General features: G+C 42.7%; 1 protein-coding gene across 2 annotated transcripts in view; it reads right to left on the bottom strand.

Annotated features, from left to right (window-relative positions):
- LOC126425011 (fasciclin-2) overlaps nucleotides 1–15,031 on the bottom strand; it is a 927,523-nt gene that overhangs the window by 603,652 nt on the left and 308,840 nt on the right. The window lies entirely within an intron of this gene.

Raw genomic sequence — 15,031 nt, 5'->3', positions numbered from 1 at the left:
CGTCATTGGCGAACACCAAACTTTTTATTTCTCCTCCGCGGTCTGTAATTCCCTTTCCAAATTTCTCCTTGGTTTCCCCTACTACTTGCACAATTTACAGATTGGTTTAGTACTATTGGCCTTAAATTACACGCATACCTTCCCAAATTTTTGGACTTATGCTTTTCAGATGCCGTATTTCTCGAAATAGCAATGAGTAGATGGATATGCTAAAGCGATGTACTTCACACTGATGTAGTGAACAAATTATTATTATTCTTATATTACAATGTTTTAATATATGTAGTTGTTTTCGCATTTACTTTTTTTTGTATCGTAGGCAGGTATCTGCGGCACTGTGAAGCTGGTGTAGCGGAAAAGGTGTGACTGGAGATTGTATTTGGGGGGGGGGGGGGGGGCAAACTGAGACCACATAATCGGCATCCAGAAACAAAACATGGATCTGCGCGTGGTCATACCGTGTTTGTGACGTAGTTTGGCAAGACGCTGGAGCTTTCTCAGTGCTGCACCTCCGGCCTAAGCGATTAAGGGTCAGAAGACTTCGTAGCAATATAATGTATGTTGAAATGGTTTTAGAACTACTTAAACCTAACCAACCTAAGGACATCACACACATCCATGCCCGAGGCAGGATTCGAACCTGCGACCGTAGCGGTCACGCGGCTACAGACTGCAGCGCCTAGAACCGCACGGCCACTCCGGCCGGCTATCTTGAAATGATTTAATTTGTATAGAGGTGTTACAATATTACGTGACGCACATCCTTCATAAATGTCTTTGTGTTACTGTTTCACGTCAAGTGCACGAGCAACGCGGCATCGGGGCGGCAGCCGCATATGCTGCAGTTGCCGTATACGCGATGAGCCTGTCACCGCCGTATCCAGCGGTTGCAACATTGCCTCACCGTTCCAAATCTCTGATTCAACTGTGTGAGTTGAAATTCGGTTGTAAAAGCTAAAATAATTGCATGATTATCACGTAGTATGTCCAGTTGCGACCGCTGATTTCCTTGTCAGTCTTACTCAAGAACAAATACACTGGTTTGTTACGTGCAGCAGACATTTTTCTGTACACATGAAGGTAATCCCCCCCATGAACCATGGACCTTGCCGTTGGTGGGGAGGCTTGCGTGCCCCAGCGATACAGATGGCCGTACCGTAGGTGCAACCACAACGGAGGGGTATCTGTTGAGAGGCCAGACAAACATGTGGTTCCTGAAGAGGGGCAGCAGCCTTTTCAGTAGTTGCAGGGGCAACAGTCTGGATGATTGACTGATCTGGCATTGTAACACTAACCAAAACGGCCTTGCTGTGCTGGTACTGCGAACGGCTGAAAGCAAGGGGAAACTACAGCCGTAATTTTTTTCCGAGGACATGCAGCTTTACTGTATGATTAAATGATGATGGCGTCCTCTTGGGTAAAATATTCCGGAGGTAAAATAGTCCCCCATTCGGACCTCCAGGCGGGGACTACTCAAGAGGACATCGTTATCAGGAGAAAGAAAACTGGCATTCTACGGATCGGAGCGTGGAATGTCAGATCCCTTAATCGGGCAGGTAGGTTAGAAAATTTAAAAGGGAAATGGATAGGTTAAAGTTAGATATAGTGGGAATTAGTGAAGTTCGGTGGCAGGAGGAACAAGACTTTTGGTCAGGTGATTACAGGGTTATAAATACAAAATCAAATAGGGGTAATGCAGGAGTAGCTTTAATAATGAATAAAAAAATAGCAGTGCGGGTTAGCTTCTACAAACAGCATAGTGAACGCATTATTGTGGCCAAGATAGACACAAAGCCCATGCGTACTACAGTAGTACAAGTATATATGCCAACTAGCTCTGCAGATGATGAAGAAATTGATGAAATGTATGACGAGATAAAAGAAATTATTCAGGTAGTGAAGGGAGACGAAAATTTAATAGTCATGGGTGACTGGAATTCGTCAGTAGGAAAAGGGAGAGAAGGAAACATAGTAGGTGAATATGGATTGGGGGGAAGAAATGAAAGAGGAAGCCGTCTTGTAGAATTTTGCACAGAGCATAACTTAATCATAGCTAACACTTGGTTCAAGAATCATGAAAGAAGGTTGTATACCTGGAAGAATCCTGGAGATACTAAAAGGTATCAGATAGATTACATAATGGTAAGACAGAGATTTAGGAACCAGGTTTTAAATTGTAAGACATTTCCAGGGGCAGATGTGGATTCTGACCACAATCTATTGGTTATGAACTGCAGATTGAAACTGAAGAAACTGCAAAAAGGCGGGAATTTAAGGAGATGGGACCTGGATAAACTTAAAGAACCAGAGGTTGTACAGAGTTTCAGGGAGAGCATAAGGGAACAATTGACAGGAATGCGGGAAAGAAATACAGTAGAAGAAGAATGGGTAGCTCTGAGGGATGAAGTAGTGAAGGCAGCAGAGGATCAAGTAGGTAAAAAGACGAGGGCTAGTAGAAATCCTTGGGTAACAGAAGAAATATTGAATTTAATTGATGAAAGGAGAAAATATAAAAATGCAGTAAATGAAGCAGGCAAAAAGGAATACAAACGTCTCAAAAATGAGATCGACAGGAAGTGCAAAATGGCTAAGCAGGGATGGCTAGAGGACAAATGTAAGGATGTAGAGGCTTGTCTCACTAGGGGTAAGATAGATACTGCCTACAGGAAAATTAAAGAGACCTTTGGAGAGAAGAGAACCACTTGTATGAATATCAAGAGCTCAGATGGCAACCCAGTTCTAAGCAAAGAAGGGAAGGCAGAAAGGTGGAAGGAGTATATAGTGGGTTTATACAAGGGCGATGTACTTGAGGACAATATTATGGAAATGGAAGAGGATGTAGATGAAGATGAAATGGGAGATAAGATACTGCGTGAAGAGTTTGACAGAGCACTGAAAGACCTCAGTCGAAACAAGGCCCCGGGAGTAGATAACATTCCATTAGAACTACTGATGGCCTTGGGAGAGCCAGTCATGACAAAACTCTACCATCTGGTGAGCAAGATGTATGAGACAGGCGAAATACCCATAGACTTCAAGAAGAATATAATAATTCCAATCCCAAAGAAAGGAGGTGTTGACAGATGTGAAAATTACCGAACTATCAGTTTAATAAGTCACAGCTGCAAAATACTATCGCAAATTCTTTACAGACGAATGGAAAAACTGGTAGAAGCGGACCTCGGGCAAGATCAGTTTGGATTCCGTAGAAATGTTGGAACACGTGAGGCAATACTAACCTTACGACTTATCTTAGAAGAAAGATTAAGAAAAGGCAAACCTACGTTTCTAGCATTTGTAGACTTAGAGAAAGCTTTTGACAACGTTAACTGGAATACTCTCTTTCAAATTCTGAAGGTGGCAGGGGTAAAATACAGGGAGCGAAAGGCTATTTACAATTTGTACAGAAACCAGATGGCAGTTATAAGAGTCGAGGGGCATGAAAGGGAAGCAGTGGTTGGGAAAGGAGTGAGACAGGGTTGTAGTCTCTCCCCGATGTTATTCAATCTGTATATTGAGCAAGCAGTAAAGGAAACAAAAGAAAAATTCGGAGTAGGTATTAAAATCCATGGAGAAGAAACAAAAACTTTGAGGTTCGCCGATGACATTGTAATTCTGTCAGAGACAGCAAAGGACTTGGAAGAGCAGTTGAACGGAATGGACAGTGTCTTGAAAGGAGGATATAAGATGAACATCAACAAAAGCAAAACGAGGATAATGGAATGTAGTCAAATTAAATCGGGTGATGCTGAGGGGATTAGATTAGGAAATGAGACACTTAAAGTAGTAAAGGAGTTTTGCTATTTAGGGAGTAAAATAACTGATGATGGTCGAAGTAGAGCGTTTCTGAAGAAGAGAAATTTGTTAACATCGAGTATAGATTTAAGTGTCAGGAAGTCGTTTCTGAAGGTATTTGTATGGAGTGTAGCCATGTATGGAAGTGAAACATGGACGATAACCAGTTTGGACAAGAAGAGAATAGAAGCTTTCGAAATGTGGTGCTACAGAAGAATGCTGAAGATAAGGTGGGTAGATCACATAACTAATGAGGAGGTATTGAATAGGATTGGGGAGAAGAGAAGTTTGTGGCACAACTTGACTAGAAGAAGGGATTGGTTGGTAGGACATGTTTTGAGGCATCAAGGGATCACAAATTTAGCACTGGAGAGCAGCGTGGAGGGTAAAAATCGTAGAGGGAGACCAAGAGATCAATACACTAAGCAGATTCAGAAGGATGTAGGTTGCAGTAGGTACTGGGAGATGAAGACGCTTGCACAGGATAGAGTAGCATGGAGAGCTGCATCAAACCAGTCTCAGGACTGAAGACAACAACAACATGAAGGTAATATGTGATGTTGCATTGAGAACTTGCAGATGCAAATGATGTTACATCCTACAGGATGTCCAGAAAAGGACTCCCCGATTTCAAAATTAAATATCTCGAAAACAAAGATCGATAGAGGAATGCAGTAAACGGTATGTTTATTGTGAAAGCTGTAAGGAGTTTATACAGCAGTTTGAAATAATAGTTACAAAAGCTGCTAACAGATGGCGCTGTAATCGCCATACGTAATGCCATAGTAATCCGAAGCCCAGAGCGATCAGTTCCACTATTGAAACGTGAAAGGAGGTTAGCGTACCGAAGGAAGAGATTAAAACTATGTACTCCATTGAACAACGCGTTTTTTTGGTGCTAGAGTACCACAGGTTAGAGGAGAGTCCTACGGCAACAAGGCGAAGTTTTCAAGCACGATTTAATGTTCCAAAAGGACCCGATGCGAAAACCATTCGTACGCTCTTCGCAAATTTTCAACGAACAGGCAGCGTAACTGATGATCTAGTGGGGCATGTTGGCCGCAAGGAAACCGCAGTTACGCTTGAAAATATCGCCACAGTTTCTGGAATTATTCAGGGAAATCAAATGTCATCCGTCCGTAGAATTGCATCTGAGACTGGTTTGAAGCGTTCCAGCACGCAGAAAATACTGAGAAAGAGCCTACACATTTTTTCCATTCAGAATTCAAACGCACCAGGCCATACCCGTACGAGCTGTGCAACAAAGGGTTACCTTTGCTGATCAGATGCTCACAATGATTGATAGTGAAGGATTTGATGTTGGCTGCATCTGGTTTACAGATGAAGCACACTTCCACCTGAATGGATACGTGAATAAGCAGAACTGGCGATTTTGGGGTTCCGAAAAGCCATATTGGTGTGAAGCGAAACCCCTGTATTCTCCTAAAGTTACTGTGTGGGCTGCAGTATGCATTCGAGAAACGATCACTGGTGCACGTTACGTTGCAATTTAAGAACAATTTGTCGCCACACAGCAAGCGTTAGAGGAACGACCAGGTACTGAATGGTTTATGCAAGATGGAGCCCGACCACATCGGACCGAACAAGTGTTTCGCTTTCTTGAGGAATACTTCGGGAATCGAGTCATTGCTTTGGAATATCCCAAATTTACTGGTGCAGAGGCATGGATTGGCTTCCATATTCGCCTGATTTGACTGCCTGTGACTTTTTTTTGTGGGGCACAGTGAAAGACATGATCTACCCGAAGCATCCCGCCACGCTGGACGAGCTTGAATCGGCGATCTCTGTGGCATGTGAATCCATTTCGGTTGAGACACTACGAAATGTGATGGCAAATTTCATTCTTCGTTTGCGTCACCTCTGTAGTGCCAATGGTGAACATTTTGAAAACATTGTGATGTGATTGTTTGCAAAGATTGTTTCCATACGATTATTTCACTTATGTATGCCGATATGTATGTACAGCATACAGCGCCATCTGTTAGCAGCTTTTGTAACTATTATTTCAATCTGCTGTATAAACTTCTTACAGCTTTCACAATAAACATACCGTTTACTGCATTCCTCTATCGATCTTTGTTTTCGAGATATTTAAAATTGAAATCATGGAGCCCTTTTCTGGACACCCTGTATTAAAAGACGTGAACTGATTTAATACCTGAATGAAAATCTGGATATGAACTTTCATACAAAAGGATGTAAGTTGAAAATGGGAAAAGACGAAAGTCCGAAATATCAAAATGTAAGAAAACAGGAAAAAAGCAAGACAGATTTACGTCAAAAAACAATTTTATTTGAAAGAATGCAAATTATAATAGTTTCAGCCATTTGTAACGCGTATCAGAGAAAGTGTAAGAAAGATATCGTACTTGTATATATAAAAAGATGCTGTCGTAACCTCAGAAAAGTTTAAATAAATGTTATTACGTGTCAGATCATAACGAGCCGGGTTTCGAACGCAAGACTGCCAGTATACGTGACAAGGAGGTCAAACAGGATACCGGGGACAGACAAAGCTTCCCAAAGCAGCTGGACATTACCTGTTCCTTCGACGATGGTCAAACATGCCGGCAAGCAGAACACTTGACACTTCGCCAACGGCGCCGAGGGCCGAGGTCAACGCAATCACAGGAAACTCTCCAAAGCTCACAATGGAAGAACCTTCAATACGATTTAGTGAGGTAATCAAACTTTGAGGCGATCAGATATCGAGGGAATGGTCCATGGGAATGTTCCAGAAAGACATTGAAGTGGAGCATGCGCAACCAGAGTGAATTAAGAACGATGTAAGAGGTTCATGTAGCAGTCGGTAGTCAGTATTCTGTTTCAGTACTGAGCATTCAGAGGGCAGGACATGCTGGAGCAGTAAACACTTCAACTACGAGGAGACGATAACAGACTCTTGATAGATATATAGTAGCTGCAAGCTAAGCAGCGTTTTTACAATATGCACTGAAATAGTGCTGAACCGAGAATATCTGCCTCTGTCTGAAAGACTTAGAACGGCAGAATTTCAGTGGCTAGCAGGGGCAAGTTACTGCTTGTACAGCAGGCAAAGCGGCCAGTGAGTACTTGTGAAGTGGTTCACAGTGCTGATGATTGGTTAGTTTGGCCAAGTGCCCCGTAGTTAGGAGACCTGAGTGACAGTCAAGCATTCGTCTCTGACACAGATCTTTTCTAGTAATTATTGAAAGCATCTCACGTTCTGATAAGGGGCTTTGGTCCAACACCTCACTACATAAATATGTTAGAGAGTGAGTAACGCCTCCCATCAAATCAGCGACGTTAAGCGCTGTCTGGCTGGGCTAGCACTTGGATGGGTAACCATCCGGTCTGCCGAGTGCTGTTGGCAAGAGGGGTGCATTCAGTCCTTGTGAGGTAAACTGAGGAGCTACTCGATTTGAGAAGTTGCAGCTCCGGTCTGACATACGGCCGGGAGAGCGGTGTCCTTACCACATACCCCTGCATCCAGTGACGTCTCTGGTCTGAGAATGACACGCGCGGCCGGTCGGTGCCATTGGACCCGCATGACCTGTTCGGTCTTTTTAGTTTTTAAAGAATGAGTAATAACTTGCTACTTCAGCAAATCGTTCCTGCCAACCCCACGAGAGTCACCTCACTTCTGCAACCTAACACCCTCCAGCCAAGATTTCCTCCCTCTCACCTCCGCTATAAAGGCTGGTAACAAAGGAAACCTAAGTCACAATTCGTTAACGCCCTTACTGCGCCACAGAAGAGTAGGCAAGATGTGCCGGAACGCGACAACATAGAGGAAAATTTGGGTAAAGATGTAAGCGCAATGCTTTACTTCCAAGGAAATATTCAACGTGAAGAGTCACCTCACTTCTTATTGCGCAGTAACGAAGAATACAGTACAGACATAGCTGAGACAATGAAAAATAAAATTAGCTGTATTTCACTTTAAAAACATTGACCATGGCTAATAGAGCCTTCTATTTTTCAGCACTTGATTTGTTGGTCAATTTAAGGCGACGGATGTTTCTTAACATGGGAAGATGATGCAGTTTGAATCCGATAATTACACAACATTTTGTTTATTTCATCATGCTGTATACTACGCTGTTAAATTCTATTGACTCCAGCTTACATCACGTTGTGCTGGTTCTTTCTGAGCAACAGCTGTCTATCTCTACGTTTCATACAGCTTTCCTTGAGTTATTAGCCCAGTCTTTTCCTTTACGTTTTAAAACTTGCCGTTCCTTTCCATCAGAAACACTGGGCACAAACGATTCACGATGAAAATAACTGAAATGAAGTAAAAACTTCTACTGCTTGGTGCTTGTAGTAAAGCGAGTGAGAAACAAGCATTTCTCAAGTCGTGATAAAAGGAACCAACACACTGCAAAGACGAAAATATAAAATTATGGCGCTTTCAGCGTCGCCCATTTCAATTGCAAGAAGGTGTTCTCAAATAGTGATCATTATCTGTACATAAACAACGCATTAAATATTTTCAAACCATTTAATGATCTTTCGGAAATATTTAATACACTTTCTTCATATCCCTAGTTTTCTTTAACTGTATCGAACAAACAACAATATGTTGGTCTTCAGTCTTCAGACTAGTTTGATGCAGCTCTCCCAGTACTTACTGCAACCTACGTCCTTCTGAATCAGTGTATTCATGTCTTGGTCTCCCTCTATGATTTTTACCCTCTATGCTGCGCTCCAATGCTAAATTTGTGATCCCTTGATGCCTCAGAACATGTCCTACTAACCAGTCCCTTCTTTTTGTCAAGTTGTGCAACAAACTCCTCCCCAATTCTATTCAATACCTCCTCATTAGTTATGTGATCTACCCATTTAATCTTCAGCATTCTTCTGTAGCACCACATTTCGAAAGCTTCTATTCTCTTCTTGTCCAAACTATTTATCGTCCACGTTTCACTTCCATACATGGCTACACTCCACACAAATACTTTCAGAAACGACTTCCTCACACTTAAATCTATACTCGATGTTAACAAATTTCTCTTCTTCAGAAACGCTTTCCCTGCCATTGTCAGTCTACATTTTATATCTCCTCTACTTCGACCATCATCAGTTATTTTGCTCCCCCAACTAGCAAAACTCCTTTACTACTTTAAGTGTCTCACTTCCTAATCTAATTCCCTCAGCATCACCCGACTTAATTCGACTACATTCCATTATCCTCGTTTTGCTTTTGTTGATGTGCATCTTATATCCGTCTTTCAAGACACTGTCCATTCCGTTCAACTGCTCTTCCAAGTCCTTTGATGTCTCTGACAGAATTACAATGTCATCAGCGAACCTCAACGTTTTTATTTCTTCTGCATGGATTTTAATACCTACTCCGAATTTTTCTTTTGTTTCCTTTACTGCTTGCTCAATATACAGATTGAATAACATCGGTGAGAGGCTACAACCCTGTCTCACTCCCTTCCCAACCGCTGCTTCCCTTTCATGCCCCTCGACTGTTATAACTGCCATCTGGTTTCTGTACAAAGTGTAAATAGCCTTTCGCTCCCTGTATTTTACCCCTGCCACCTTCAGAATTTGGAAGAGTATTCCAGTCAATATAGTGACCTACATTTTCGAGTTAAGCTATTGTTCTAAACACAATCACACTAATAAGACGATTTATTTTTTAGCGATCCAGGCACGCCACATTGTGTGTGTGTGTGTGTATGTGTGTGTGTGTGTGTCTGTGTGTGTAGACGTATATTTTTACTGAGAAGCTTGGTCGCTCGTACCTTTCCAATATCCATCGCTTGCAGGGTATGAAAGTTTTCTTCCAAACTGAAAAGATTTCCCGCCTCTCAGCACCTGGTGGGAGCCAACGCCCGGTCGTGTGGAGCCCGTTGCGGGCAGACATGCAGTGATCCGCGTACGTGGGCAGAAAGTCTCTCGGACCACACACACGGGTCGTTGCCGGCCGCAGTACCGTGCGCGAGGCGGGATAACCCGTTGCGAGGCCCGGCACGTCACGCCAGCCACCCACATCCAGCCCCCACACCACTGGGATAGTCGCGCACCGCGCCACAACCCCCCACCCCTCTTTATTTTGCTCGCGAGCTGCGTGCCGCTACGGTTGCGCCCCTGGCGGCAGGTGCGCGCAACGACGCCGCCTCCGTGGCGCGGCAGCCCCGGAGGAAGGGGAACCCCCTCCCGCTGTAGCTCGCTGCCTGCGGCGCGCCGCACCGCGCAGCCGTCGCCTGCGCGTCGCTACCTGTGGTAACATTCCTCCTCACTTTACGGCCTCTTCGAACTTCTGACTGTTAATAAGCCGGCGCGCCGCCAGCACTTGCAACGACTTCTCTCAACTTCCCTAAAGAAAGCGGCCAGCATTAAAACAACCTGGGCCTTATTTATACAAGGTGCAGGTGGTATTACCATCACGTCCGGGTCGAGGATGTCCGTAACGAGCTCTGCTGCGCAGCTGTAACTTCCCTTATTTAAAACGAAATATGGTTTCACCTCTTCTTCCTTGACAAGACAATTCACATTTTCGCCGTGTATTTATTCCATATTTCGCTTAATAAAAATGCCTCAGGCGCTCAGTTTAATGATTTACTTTCCCGAAACACGATTTTACACGGTACTTACGCTTCGCAAGTCATACATAAACAAAAGAAAGTGAAGAATAACTGTGAACAATAAAATGTCACCCTTTTGGTTGTTATGCACTGCACAGCTATTAGCTGGTGCTCAACACGTTGGGTAAAGATTGACAACTGCATTTTATGGAGAGTTCTCAGCTACCCCGTAACTGTGATCGTGGGTCCACTGGAACCATGTTCACACTTCGAACGTGTGTAAGAAACCGTAGCGGGAGCGGCATTTCCGGTCACTGACCCACGCTGCCCCGAAGGCAGCAAATCCAAACTGTGTTTCTGAAAATCTATATGCCACATCAGAGTAATGGTTGACGGATTAACTATGCAGCTATGAACACGAAATTGATAAAAATTCAACAACTGCTCGTTATCATTCTCCGTCCACAAATTCAAAAACAAAGTTTTCCGACAATGGCGGACGTTTGAGATAACGAATTACCGGTATTCAAACTCCGAATTGTCTGACAGCGAAAAAATTCATCAATACGACGTTGAAGTGACCGACTAGATAATTCAAAGAAATACTTTTACGGAAAATATAAGTTCACGTGGGCTAAAATACTACTTACAAGAAAGTGTCTTTTCAAGAGGCATAATATTATACGTTTGTCTTGTACCACTTCTCTCGATCAAGACGTACTCAGCCATTTTATTCGAATAAACAGACACCCTACACAAACATCGTCACGGCTCCCAAAACTTCAATCAGTAGCAACAGAGAAGATAAGAGCGGCCTGAAATTGGAGAGAGAAAAACAGAAAGAGATGCTAATTTTGTACGTGAAACATACTTTTCTTAGTTTAGACGGTTTTATGCAACTGCAAAATTGAGTAAAAATGTAAGTTGCCATTGTCTATTTTCTAAATACTACGTTTTTTAATGTTTGAAGTACTAACTTCAATAGAAAATGTTAAAAAAGGCATATTTTTATATTTATTATCATTTCAAAGTAGGAGCGTCCACAGGACGCACGACTACTTTTCGGGGTACAGTTACGGGCTAAAGTCAACATAGTCTTTTTGTACGTATTTCTCAATACCATGCTCCATCGTACAGTGAAAACACGTTAGTTTTCAGTGTGGTATTGAACCAAGTCCATGCGTCAATCTTCATCCCTCTGACGGCTTCAGACCTCTCTTTCCCTCAGTACTGTCCACAGTTTTTTGAGTTACATGTATAGTAAACCGCGTTCACAGTACTCTTGTTTTATCCATGACGTTTCTTTTTGTTTTAAATGTTTTTGTAAATAAATAGCAATACTTCAGTTTGAGTTTCAATAGTTTTAAAATTAAGTCAGCTGAAAGACAATGGAATCAATATCCTTCAGATATTGTTAGGTAAGTGAAAAAGACTGTTTCATTTTGATCCCCGTAAACCTGAAACAAAACACATTTTGTGGAAGCCGTCACTGAGAAAGTTTATTCTGTGTAAAACATCTGCATTCATCTTTGTTTTAATTTATTACTCAGCAACAGATTTCGGTTCACACTTTATCATCATAAGGTTATACGAAACAGGATCTGCTGACATAATAAAAAACCCATCCTTGTAATACCACCGCCTCATGGTATACAACACATGCTAAAAGCCACAGGTAAAATGATCTGGCATGTAATTACAATTGCTTCACAGCACATCTATCCAATGCAGCCTTCAGTATATAACTTTTCGTTGGGAAAAAGTTCCGGAGTTGCAGGTTCAGGTACAGTAATGTGCAGCGGTAGTAAATCCTTGCAAGGGTTTCCTACATCCTTGTCTACAAATCCCGTTCTTGCACACACACACACACACATATACGTTTTTATTTGCGTGCGGTAAATGCACTCGTGCCATTAAATGCAATTATAAGCCCACTCATTAGAGAATTAAACCGATCTGCCTATCTCCCTGCTACGTGTACACGCCAAAATTGTTTCTGTGCCTTATCACACATCACTCAGCTAACAGAATGAAACGCGCAGTTCAGCACTATTGCCATCAAGTTTAATTAGTTCCCAGTTTTTATTATCGGCGCTATCCTTTTAGCATCTTTGTCCGTTGCGCACACAAAAATATAAAAATTCTATAACGAAACTTTATTGATGCGGAAGATCATTACCGCCCGAAACGGCGTACTGGAAGCATATCACTTACTTTCTGGCATCACACCTTGTACACATTTACACGTTCGTTGTAAGTTCTCAAGATAATTTATAACAGAGTATGCAGATTTCAAGAAACCAAGACAGTGTTTAGCTGTAGTAGAGACTCGCCTGTTCCTTTGCATGGACGGGAACCATTCTGGACTACCCAGATGGGAGCTACGTGGCCAGTTTGGACTAAATTCTGAAATAGGGAGTAAGATCGCTGTAATTACGTTTATAGCTGTAGAATAGTGTAATATGGTCCAGTGCAGCGTATAATTACTGGACGTTAATAAATATGAGTACATGAAAGAAAAATGAAAATGACTGCTTAGGTTTTGCTGCTGATGTAGCAGCAGAGAACGTACAAGGTGCAATGAAACGGATAAACGTTCTCCAATAGGTAACAGAAAAAAGTGGATTACAAATTTCGTTTGAAAATAATGTATACACGATTTACGTTAAGGGTGTACCAATCAAAATTAAGAAAGTTCCAGAATTCAGATACTTGGGTAAACTAAGCAAGTCAAGTAATCTGGACAAAGCATCTATCCATCATGAAAGGGGCAGAAAAATAGAATTGGCATTGCGCTTAGCAAAGAATATCTAGAATAAGAAATACATTAATACGAAAACTGAGGCATTACTACGTGGTATTGAAAAGTGTATGGCTTTATGTCTCTGAATGCCTGGCCATTAACATAGCCAAGAAGAAAAAAGAAGGAAAGAAAGAAAGAAAAATTCAAAAACTTTTTGGGTCATAAGTACGAAAATGGGATTTGGAAGCTGAGAAGTAGTAAGAAAGTATCTGAAAAAAAAAAACTGAAAATGTGGCAGAGACAACGAGAAAGCGAAGGATTACATTTTGTGGCGACTTAAAAAGAGCGCAGTGTGGGCAGTCTGTTGACTAGACTCGTTCCACCTTCTAAGTGTTCTGCGAATAAATCGGACACTGGTTCGCTGTCTCCAAATTATCTACGCGATGGTTCCAATTTAATTGTAAGCCCTAGGTATGTAGTTGAATCGACGTCCTCCGAATTCGTGTGATTCATGGTGTAACCGAATTTTAAGGGATTCTCTTTAGTAGGATTACCTCGTCATTTTCCCTGTTTAAGTGTCAACTGCCACTTTCCGCATCAGACAGCTATCTTGTCTGAATAATTTTACAATTGGTTTTTCATCTTCTGATGACTTTACTAGACGATAAACGACAGCATAATCTGTAAAGAACCTACAAGGGCTGATCAGATAGTCTCCTAAATCGTTCACACAGATCAGGAACGCCAAATATTACTTCTATGCTACTTCATGAAGTCCCATCAGTTACTACAAACTGTGGTCTCTCTAAACGGGAATCACGGATTCAGTCGCATAACTGAAGCGATACTCCATAGGAACGCAACGTGATTATAAGCCCCTAGTAAGGAACGGTTTAAAAAGCCTTTTGGAAGACTAGAAATATGGAACCAATAGCACATGAAAGAATAAGAAGCTAGGTGTGTTTCACAAGAACGATCTTTCGTGAATCCGTGCTACGTTTCAATAGACTGTTCTCGGTTGCAGCATCTAAATGAAATGGGCACAAATAGAACATGCATGAAGGCGCATAGTATACATATGTACACACAGCACAACCACGACTGACGGCATTTCGGACAGGCAACATTGTGTTGGGACCCGTGCGAAGACGTACGTCCAGCAAAAGTTCTTGGTGTAATACTGCATCGGGGAAGCTGCTGTCACTGCCCTCTAGAGAGCAATCTCAAACTGTGGGTGGTGTGCGCGCGTGTGCTCTGTTCGGCTACAACGCACCTCTCATGAATAACTGAGACATACGCGGTGGAATTTTCTCCGCTGAGCTGGCTGCCCGTCAGATAATAGGATTACCGCCACATTCCTCTGTGCGGGCACTGGCGCTCTCATACGTACAAAGCAGCGAGTGGCACGAGCTTTGGGGGATTTCAAAGTCATGCCTTAGAGCTGTCAGGAAGTCGCTCCAGACGGGACAGGGCGTACGCGCCTATCCCTGTGTCGCGTTCTCCTCAACTCGTCCACCCGAAACCACGTATATTTCAAAGCGTAGCTTTCACAGCGGGACACCGTAAGATGCCGTCGAACGATTGTCCAACGCCTCCAAAGCCAGCAAGCCACCTTATTATTATCGCGTAGCGTCCTGTGGGAAGAATCATTACGGGTGCACCTCTGTGTCACCTTGAATCTCTGTGATTTTACTTTTCCGCTCTCTTCGCGAGACATACTTAAGAGCAAGAGCTATACTGGTCGAGTCTTCACGCCGTGACGCACACCGCCCTTGCATTCCCTGCCACTAGAGTTGGTGGGGCACCTCCGCGTCACTAAGTGACCCCGTAACGAAACGCAGTGCTCTTCGTTGCATCTTCAATATTTTCTCCATCAATCCTATCTACTACGGATCCCAGAATGACGAGCAATATTCATATATTGCTTGAATCGGGGTTTTGTAACCTACCTTGT

The sequence above is a fragment of the Schistocerca serialis genome, chromosome 10 (assembly GCF_023864345.2).
Source record: "Schistocerca serialis cubense isolate TAMUIC-IGC-003099 chromosome 10, iqSchSeri2.2, whole genome shotgun sequence".
Taxonomy (NCBI): domain Eukaryota; kingdom Metazoa; phylum Arthropoda; class Insecta; order Orthoptera; family Acrididae; genus Schistocerca; species Schistocerca serialis.
This window is presented reverse-complemented; position numbering and strand designations above follow the sequence as displayed.